Raw genomic sequence first — 8,862 nt, forward strand, 5'->3', positions numbered from 1 at the left:
GCCTTTCCCAGTGCTTCCCTTCCCCCTTTATCCGCCCCCCAAAAAGACTCTGTACCCCAAAACTCTGCTCCACCTCCTCTCCCTCGATGGAGGCCCCCCCAGCACTCCCCTTGCCCTTTATCCACCCTCCCAAAAGATACCCCAAAACTCTGCTCCCCTTCCCCTCCCTTGATGAAGCCCCCAGCACTTCCCTTGCTCTTTATCTCCCACTCCCCAAAAGATTTGATACCCCTAAACTCTGCTCCACCTCCTCTCCCTCGGTGGAGGGCCCCCCCCCAGCGCTTCCCTTGCCCTGTATCTCCCCCTCCCCAAAATCCAGACTCGACCATCCGTCCAACTTCTGTCTTTTCCACCCTCTGCAGAGATGCTCAATCCCCCCTCCCCACTTTCTCAGGTGCCCTCCCCCTCATTCCTGCCCTGACAACCCCTTTAAACCTCCCACCCCCCCCACCCCCCAAACTTCACCTGGACTCCTGGGAAGCCCAGCTCCGGCCTCGGGTTCTGCCTTGCATGGGGGGGGGGTCCCTCCTGCGCAATGCGGACGGTGGGAATTGCGGGGGGGGGGGTGCAGGGAAGCTCTTCAGACCATCTCCTCCGTCTGAAATGAATGGCAGTTAATTCTCCGGTGGGAATTAACCAGGTTTGAAAGGGAGGGAGGGAGGGAGGGAAGGAGGGAGGAGGGGGCTGGGCTCCCCTCTTTCCCCCCCACCCCCCTCCTCCGAGGTTGCAGAGAGAGCTTCCTTCCCCCTCCCAGGGGTCTGCCCCAAATCACCCCCCCCCCTCCTTCCCTGGCTCCGCCGGTTCGATGGGCTGATTGAAAATAAAATTGGAAGAAGTTTCCGTTCTCAGAGGAAGAGATTAAATTTCCCCTATCTCAGATTAAGAGCCAAACTGGGGAACTGATTTAGTATTTTGGGGAGGGGGGGGGCTGGCGTGCCCGCTTGTGCATGTGTGGGTCTGCCCCCTACAAGCACACACACACACAAGCACACACAAACACACAATTTGCACAAACCCCTTCCTCTTTTCTTTGAACTGGAGGCCCGGCGTGTGCCATAAACAAAGGAAGAGTTGACAAGGCTTAAGTGGTTGTCTGGATCCCCTCCAAATGCTGAAAGGGCAAAATTCGGGCCCACCATATGCATTAGATCCAGTGGCTCCCTGGAGATCCGTTTCCCCGCACCGTCCTCCCCTCCCCACAGAACCTGGGCCGACACAGGTAGTCCTTGACTTACAAAACACAATTCGGCCCTGAATTTCCGTTGCTAAACGAAGATAGTTGTAAATGAGGTTTTTTTCCCCCCCCGTTTTACGGCCTTCCTTGCCGCCGTTGTTAAGTGAATCACTTCCATGGTTAGGAGAGTTGTTTAAGCGGATCTGGCTTTTTTTTCTTCCGAAGATCGCAAGAGGGGATCATTTTATGACTTTCCTTGCCACAATTGTTAAGTGAGTCACTTCTGTTGTTAAGTGAGTCACACGGTTGTTAAGTGAATCCGGCTTCCCCATTGATTTTGCTTGTCGGAAGGTCGCAAAAAGGGGATCACATGAGCCCGGGACATTGCGACTGTCATAAATACAAGTCAGTTGCCAAGCATCTGAATTTTAATCACAGGATGCTGCAACGGTCATAAGTGTGAAAACTGTCACAAGTTACTTTTTTCAGTGCTGTTGTAACTTTGGACGGTCACTAAATGAACTGTTGTAAGTCAAGGACTATCCCCAAATCCCAAAGCAATTGGATAACTCTGAGCAGCCAGCAAGCCATGTATTTCATCAAATTATCCTCTTTCTTTCTCTCACACAAATACAAACGCACACAAACACACACAAACACACACAAACACACACAAACACAAATGCACACAAACACAAATGTACACAAACACACACAAACACACACAAACACACACAAACACAAATGCACACAAACACAAATGTACACAAACACACACAAACATACAAATATACACAAACACACACAAACACAAACAAATGTACACAAACACAACTGTACACAAACACACAAACATACACAAACATACACAAACACAAATGCATAAACATACACAAACACACACAAACATACAAACACACACAAACACAAACACACAAATGCACACAAACACAAATGCACACAAACACACAAACACACAAATACAAATGCACAAACACACAAATACAAATGCACAAACACACACACAAACACAAACACACAAACACAAATGCACAAACACACACACACACACAAACATAAACACAAACACACAAACATACACACAAACACACAAACACACACAAACATAAATGCACACAAACACAAACAAATGCACACAAACACACAAACAAACAAACACACAAACACACAAACACATACAAACACACAAACAAATGCACACAAACACACACACACAAATATACACAAACAAACACACACAAACAAATGCACAAACACACACACACACAAACAAACACACACAAACAAACACACACACAAACATACAAACACACACAAATGTACACAAACAAATGCACACAAACACACACAAAACACACACACAAACAAATGCACAAACAAACACACAAACACACGCAAACACAAATGCACACAAACACACACAAATTATACACAAACAAACACACACAAACACACAAACACACACAAACACAAATGCACACCAGCTGTAAATTGTTCATCTTTGGAAAATCCCTTCCAAATGCAGCAGTTGTTGTGCTAATTTTCCACACAGCTTTTCTATTATAAGTAGTCCTCGAGTTACGACCCTTCATTTAGTGACTGTTCATAGTTAAAACACGACTGAAAAATGTGACTTGCAACTGGTCCTCACTCCTACGACTGTTGCGGCATCCCCATGGTCACATGATCAAAATCGCTTGGCCACTGTCATGGACTTACGATGGTCGCAGTGTCCCTGGGTCACGTGATCCCCCTTTGCGACCTTCTGACAAACAAAACTGGGGAGGACGACAGGCGAGATTCACTTAACGACCACCTGATTTGCTTAACAACTGCAGTGATTCAATTAATGACCGTGGCCAAAAAGAGGTCAAAAACGTGGGAGCAACTCATATAACAAAAGACACTTAAAAACCGCCTTGCTTGGCGATGGGAATCCTAATCCCAATGGTCGTAAATTGAGGACTTTTGGCCGGGTTGGAGCAGAATTAAGTGGCCAAATTGGAAGATTTTTTCGGCGAGAGCCAAGTGTCAGCGAGCGAGAAGGAAGGAGAGACCGTTGAGGAACAGCGCAAAGCATTTCCGGTGTTCAGGATGTGGTCAGAAAACAACGCCCCCCCACCCCACCCCCACCCCAGAATGAAGGGGGCTGCGGGGGGGGCAGGAGGAGAGATGGGGAGGGCTGATGGCGAGAGTTAAAATCAGCATGGAGGAAAACGCTTCCTGCCATACCGTGCAAGGCCCTTTCTGTGCCAGTGACTCTATGCAGAATTGGGTGTGTGTGGGGAGGGGGTCTCTCTGGCTTGCTACCCCCCATCCCTTAAACCATGGTTTGCATGGCCAGTGAAATTCGGGGCATCTTCTTGAGTGTGCCAATGACACCAATTTTGGACAGTCATTCTGTATTTCCCCCTTGTATTCTGTGCTCCCTTCGTCCCCATCTTTTCATCGTCAATTATTATTTTTATTGTTGTTTATTTATTGTTTTGTTGTTTTCATGCCTTCACGGTTTTTAATGTTGGGAAGCTGTGCAGAGCACAGAGATCTAATCAATATTAACAAACATTTCAATCCGGGGTCCCGTCAGCAGTTTGGTCCCTGTGTTTTTTGGCCCTGAAATCAAAGCAAGAAGGGAAGGGGAGGGAGGGAGGGAGGGAGGGAAGGTGGCAGGAAGGAAGGAAGGAAGGAAGTGGGGCTCCAGCTGCCCTGGCAACTTCTTCGCTCCCTCCTTTTGCCTAAAAGCCGATTTGAGAGCTGGGAAGATTGGAGCCTAGGTGGAGATCTCCATAAAGTAGCCAGAGAAGTCAACTGACTTAATTGGAGTCCTCAAAACATCTTGGAAAAAGAAGAGAAGAGAAGAAGAAAAAGAAAAGAAGAGAAAAAAGAAAAGAAAGAAAAAATAGGAAAAAGAAAAGAAAAAAAGAAAAGTGAAACATAGAAAGGAAAGAAAGTAAATAGAAAAGAAAAGAAAGAAAAAAAGTAAAGAGAAAGAAAAGAAAGAGTAGATAAGAATAAAGAAAAGTGAAAGAAAATAGAAAAGAAAAGAAAAAAGAAAGAAAAGAAAAAAGAAAAGCGAAAAATAGAAAAGAAAAAAGAAAGAAAAAGTGAAAGAAAAAAAGAAAGTAAATAGAAAAGAAAAGAAAAAAGAAAGTAAAGAGTAGAAAAAAAAGAAAAGTGAGATAATAGAAAAGAAAAGGAAAAAAGTGAAAGAAAAAAAGAAAAAATAGAAAAGAAAAGAAAAAAGAAAGAAGAGAAAGAAAAGAGAAAGTAAAGAGTAGAAAAGAAAAAAGAAAAGTGAAAGAAAATAGAAAAGAAAAAAAGAAAGAAAAAAGAAAAAGTAAAGAAGAAAAGAGAAAGTAAAGAGTAGAAAAGAAAAGAGAAAAGAAAAGTGAAAGAAAAGAGAATAAAGAAAAGAAAAAAGAGAAAGAAAAGAGAATAGAGGAAAGAAAAGAGAAAAAAAAGAGAAAGAAAAGAAAAGAAAAAAAAAGAAAAGAAACAATCGCTCCCTCCTGCAGTGACCCTGGGACATTGCAACCCTCATAAATATGAGTCACTTTCCAAGCATCTGAATTTTGATCATGTGACGATGGAGAGGCTGCAAAGGTTTTAAGTCTGAAAAACAGTCGTAAGTCACTGTTTCCATTGCCCTTGTAACTTCAAACGGTCACTAAATGAACTGTTGTAAGTCGAGGTCTACCTCTTCAAATAGGTTTGCCTAAATAGCTCAAATTTGGAAAAACGTTTCACTTTTTCAGCTCAGAGGAAGACCCCATCCTTTTAAAGTCTTTATTACAGCCCGAAGTTGAATATACGGTACCTGTAGTCCTTGACTTACAACGATTCGTTTACTGACTGCTCAAAGTTTCAACAGCACTGAGAAAAACCACAACTCCAGGGAATCCTCGACTTACCTGCAGTTGAGCCCCAAAATGTCTGTTGCTAAGCAAGACAATTGTTAAGGGAGAATTTCCTCCGTCTCAGTCAATGACTCTGGACAGCATACAATTCAAAATAATGTACTTTTTTAAAAAAAAAATTAAACATTACAAAATTAAATAAAAATATTTATTCAAAATAAAACACAGAACATAGAATCCTAGGGCTGGAGGGGACTTCAGAGGTCTTCTAGACCAACCCCCTGCTCAAGGCAGGAAATCCTACATCATAAACATGCAGCTGAGGTCCCTCTCGATAACTCAATCCATCAGAATAGAGCTGGAAGGAACCTTGGAGGTCGTCTAGTCCAACCCCCTATTCTAGCAAGAGACCTTATACCATTTCAGACAAGTGACTGTCCAGTCTCTTATTAAAAGCCTCCAGCGATGGAGCACCCACAACTTCTGGTGGCAAGCTGTTCCACTGGTTAAATCTCCTCACTGTTAGGAAGTTTCTCCTTTATTCCAGGTTGCTTCTCTCCTTGATTAGTTTCCATCCATTGCTTCTTGTCCTGCCCTCAGGGGCTTTGGAGAAGAGAGGAAGGAAGGAAGGAAGGAAGGAAGGAAGGAAGGAAGGAAGGAAGGAAGGAAGGAAGGAAGGAAGGAAGGAAGGAAAGAGAAATTTGAAATGGAGAGAGTTTGATTTCCAAGATTGGTTCTAACAATAATAGAATTGGAAGGGACCTTGGAGGTCATTTAGTCCAAACCCCTGCTCAAATCTTCAAGCAAAGCTGGCTGAGGAATTCTGGGAGTTGAAGTCCACAAGTCTTCAAGCAAAGCCGGCTGAGGAATTCTGGGAGTTGAAGTCCACAAGTCTTCAAGCAAAGCCGGCTGAGGAATTCTGGGAGTCGAAGGCCACAAGTCTTCAAGCAAAGCCGGCTGAGGAATTCTGGGAGTCGAAGGCCACAAGTCTTCAAGCAAAGCCGGCTGAGGAATTCTGGGAGTCGAAGGCCACAAGTCTTCAAGCAAAGCCGGCTGAGGAACTCTGGGAGTCGAAGGCCACAAGTCTTCAAGCAAAGCCGGCTGAGGAATTCTGGGAGTCGAAGGCCACAAGTCTTCAAGCAAAGCCGGCTGAGGAATTCTGGGAGTCGAAGGCCACAAGTCTTCAAGCAAAGCCGGCTGAGGAATTCTGGGAGTCGAAGGCCACAAGTCTTCAAGCAAAGCCGGCTGAGGAATTCTGGGAGTCGAAGGCCACAAGTCTTCAAGCAAAGCCGGCTGAGGAATTCTGGGAGTCGAAGGCCACAAGTCTTCAAGCAAAGCCGGCTGAGGAATTCTGGGAGTCGAAGGCCACAAGTCTTCAAGCAAAGCCGGCTGGGGGATTCTGGGAGTCGAAGTTCTCAAAGTCTTAAAGTTGCCAAGGTTGGAGTCCCCTGCCTTAGTGGATGACTCAGATGTGGTTCTGAAAGGGGCCACAAGGGGGAGCTCCTCACCAGAGAAAACTAATAGAAATAGCTAGGATGGAAGGAACAGGTAGTTCTCCGCTTACGACAAACATTGAACCTCACATTTCCTAAGCAAGACAGGTACGAACTTTCTTGCCACAGTTGCTAAGTGAATCACTGCAGCTGTTACATTAGTAACACAGTCATTAAGTGAATCTGGCTTCCCCATTGACTTTGCTTGCTGGAGCTTTGCAAAAGGGGATCTGCGACCGTCATAAATATGAATCCGTTGCCAAGCGTCTGAATTTTGATCGCATGACCACGAGGATGCTGCAAGGGTCATAAGTGTGGAAAATGGTCCTAAGTCACATTTTTCAGTGCCCTTGTAACTTAGAACGGTCGTTAAATGAACGGTCGTAAGTAGAGGACTACCTGTATTGTTGGTGGAAAAACTGCATTAAGAGAAGAATCGGGGCCAGGTGAAAGGCCCGTCACACGGTCTCCAAGGTCACATGACTAGAAGCAACGGATGGAAACTAACCAAGGAGAGAAGCAACATGGAATTAAGGAGAAATTTCCTGACAGCCAGAACAATTAACCAGTGGAACAGCTGGCCACCAGAAGTTCTGGTGCTCCATCACTGGATGTTTTCAAGAAGAGACTGGACAGTCACTAATTTGAAATGGTATAAGGTCTCCTGCTTGAACAGGGGGCTAGACTAGAAGACCTCCAAGGTCCCTTCCAACTCTGTTATTCTATTCTATTCTATTCTATTCTATTCTATTCTATTCTATTCTATTCTACTCTACTCTACTCTACTCTACTCTACTTCTATTCTATTCTATTCTATTCTATTCTATTCTATTCTATTCTACTCTACTCTACTTTACTCTACTCTACTCTACTCTAATTCTATTTTATTCTACTCTACTCTACTCTACTCTACTCTACTCTACTCTACTCTACTCTACTCTACTCTACTCTAATTCTACTCTAATTCTATTCTATTCTACTCTACTCTACTCTACTCTACTCTACTCTACTCTACTCTATTCTATTCTATTCTATTCTATTCTATTCTATTCTATTCTTTAGCCTAACTCTTAATTCTAATTCTAATTCTATTCTATTCTATTCTTTATTCTAATTCTAATTTTTATTATATTCTATTCTATTCTTTATCCTAATTCTATTCTATTCTATTCTGTTCTATTCTGTTCTATCCTATCCTATCCTATCCTATTCTATTCTATTCTTTAGCCTAACTCTAATTCTAATTCTATTCTATTCCATTCCATTCCATTCCATTCTATTCTATTCTATTCTATTCTATTCTATTCTATTCTATTCTATTCTATTCTATTCTATTCTTTAGCCTAACTCTTAATTCTAATTCTAATTCTATTCTATTCTATTCTTTATTCTAATTCTAATTTTTATTATATTCTATTCTATTCTTTATCCTAATTCTATTCTATTCTATTCTGTTCTATTCTATTCTATCCTATCCTATCCTATCCTATTCTATTCTATTCTTTAGCCTAACTCTAATTCTAATTCTATTCTATTCCATTCCATTCCATTCTATTCTATTCTATTCTATTCTATTCTATTCTATTCTATTCTATTCTGTTCTGTTCTGTTCTGTTCTGTTCTGTTCTATTCTATTCTATTCTATTCTATTCTTTAGCTTAACTCTAATTCTAATTCTATTCTATTCTTTATTCTAATTCTAATTTTTATTCTATTCTATTCTATTCTATTCTATTCTATTCTATTCTATTCTTTATCCTAATTCTATTCTGTTCTGTTCTATTCTATTCTATTCTATTCTATTCTTTAGCTTAACTCTAATTCTAATTCTATTCTATTCTTTATTCTAATTCTAATTTTTATTCTATTCTATTCTATTCTATTCTATTCTATTCTATTCTATTCTATTCTATTCTATTCTATTCTATTCTATTCTATTCCATTCTATGGTGACTCGCTGAGCTACCATGGCAAAAGAGGTTGTAAAATTGGACGTGACTCATTTAACAACTGCATCATTTAGCGACACCACCTGGTCGACTTTTCTGAGCTGGGAGAATAACCAGGGATGGACCTGCTTATTACATGGATAGGAGACCACAAATAGATCCCACTTAGAAAGTCGAACAATGTAACATAAGAAGGAAAAAAAATCACGAAAATTGCATGGTTCTATCCAGGGAATTGCTAGGAATTGCACGTAATTTAGGAAGGTTTTGACATATCTTTATCGACTCTGCATAAGAGCTGAAAGATTTTTATTTTATTTTATTTTATTATTTAGATAATTTATATTTATACCCTCCCACTTTCAGTG

The sequence above is a fragment of the Pantherophis guttatus genome, chromosome 1, assembly GCF_059756535.1.
Source record: "Pantherophis guttatus breed Tessera chromosome 1, ASM5975653v1, whole genome shotgun sequence".
Lineage (NCBI taxonomy): Eukaryota > Metazoa > Chordata > Lepidosauria > Squamata > Colubridae > Pantherophis > Pantherophis guttatus.